The sequence below is a fragment of the Sapajus apella genome, unplaced genomic scaffold (genome assembly GCF_009761245.1).
Source record: "Sapajus apella isolate SASKATOON/1434 unplaced genomic scaffold, GSC_monkey_1.0 scaffold178, whole genome shotgun sequence".
NCBI lineage: Eukaryota > Metazoa > Chordata > Mammalia > Primates > Cebidae > Sapajus > Sapajus apella.
The window spans coordinates 751,932-753,965 of record NW_022437118.1 but is presented as its reverse complement, the minus strand read 5'-3'; positions in this window follow the sequence as shown (position 1 = coordinate 753,965).

The window sequence follows — 2,034 nt, the reverse complement described above, 5'->3', positions numbered from 1 at the left end:
AGCCTCAACCTCCTGGGCTCCAGCAATCCCCCCGCCTTAGCCTCCCAAGGAGTTGGGCCCATGTGTGTGCCACCACACTAGACTAATTATTTTATTTTTTATAGAGACAGGGTCCCGCTGTGTTGCTCATGCTGGTCTTGAACTCCTGGGCTCAAGCGATCCTCCTGCCCCTGGCCTCCCAAAGTGCTGGGATTACAGGTGTGAACCACCATTCCTCTTGCCTTTACCTTGTCTTAGGTATACTAGTAGCCTTTAAAACAGTGCTTAGCTAGCAGTTCAGCAGCCTTTCAAAAGATAGGACAAGCTTCTGGACCCCTACCCTTCTTGCGGTGTCATGTTTGGGGCTGGGGTGGGAAATGGAGGCTGAGCAGCTACTCAAGGACCAGGTACATAAGAAGCCATGGCTCAGCCATCAGCCACCAGACCGGGACACAGCTTTCACCTGTTTGCAGCAGCTGATGCCCCTTTTGTAGAATATGGCATCTCATATTCAATTGCTAGTTGGAGGAAAATGAGAAATCTGGGCCCAGGATCAGAATTGAATTCCAGTCCTCATTGCCATCAACTAGCTGAGCAACCGTGCGACTGCCTGCCGCCCTCTGGACCTCAGTTTGCTCATCTGGAAAGCAAAGGGCCTGGTCCCTGCCAGAGCTGGCTCTATAATTACCACTTGTAAAGTCAAATGTGTTCTGCACTTGGCAGCAGGGTCTAGTTTACATAATCTGATCTACCAACTAAAAATTGTTCTACAAAAAGCCACCACTCTTACATAGAGGATGTAATGCCTGCTTGAACATGTTCTTTATGTGGGAAGACTGTGAGGGCCTGTCTTGTGGATGGACTCTGAAAATGATCACCTCTCTTCTTTAAAGGATGTTCCAAGAGGCCTCTATCAGCTTCCTAGCTAAAACACTCCAATTATTTAATCATGGATCAGCAATACTTCATTCCTTGGAACCCAAGAGCCTTTGATAGTTTCCTCTTCTCCCTGCGTCAGTGGAGATTGATCATTGTCCCCACCAACATTTCAGAAACCATAAAATAAAACATGATGACTACAGTGCTCACTAGGGTTCTTTTTATGTTAGACTACACAGACTCTTGAGCCTTCCAGAGACCAAACTTGGCTTTAGTCAACTCAAAAAGATGATGTAGGGGGTTGAGTGTGGTGGCTCACTGCTGTAATCCCAGCATTCTGGGAGGCCAAGGCAGGAGGATCGCTTGAGTCCAAGAGCTTGAGACCATTCTGGGCAATATAGAGAAAGCTAATCTCTACAAAACATAAACATTTAGCCAGGCACAGTGACAGCAAGCATGTTGTCCCAGCTACTTGAGAGGCTTAAGCCCAGGAGTTAAAGTTATAGTAAGCTATGATTAGACCACTGTATTCCATCCTGGGATGCAGAGTGAGACCTTGTCTTTTAGAAAAGCAAAGGAAGAAGGAGAAGGGAGAAGAAGGGAAAAAGGAAAAGGAGAAGCAGCAGCAGCTGGGCATGCATGTGGCTCATGGCTGTTATTCCAACACTTTGGGAAGCCAAGGTGGGAGGATCAGGAGGATCACTTGAGCCCAGGAGTTTGAGACCAGCCTGGGCAACATGGTGAGACCTTGTCTTTACAAATGAAAAAAGAAAAACAAAATTTTTAAAAAGAAAAAGGAGACAGAGTACATATACCAGGTATGTTTGAAAGACTGAAGTATACTGAAGTAGACTAGGAATCAGATTGAACAACTCACAGGGCCATTCACAGCCTGGCCCCTACTCTCACTGTCACAGACAGATACATTCTTATCTTTGCAGATTGTGTTTCTTCCCTCAAAGTCCCTATCCTTGATCTTTTCTGACTGGTAAACTCTTACTCATCTTTTGATACCCAGCTCAAATGTTGCTTCCGCTGTGAAGCCTTCCACAGCGACTGTTGACAGAATGTTTTCCTCCATGTTCCTCTTGTTTGTTTTTGTTGTTGTTGTTTTGGAGAGAGAGGTGAGGTCTCGCTATGTTGCCCAGACTGGTCAACATAGTATGTTGCCCAAGC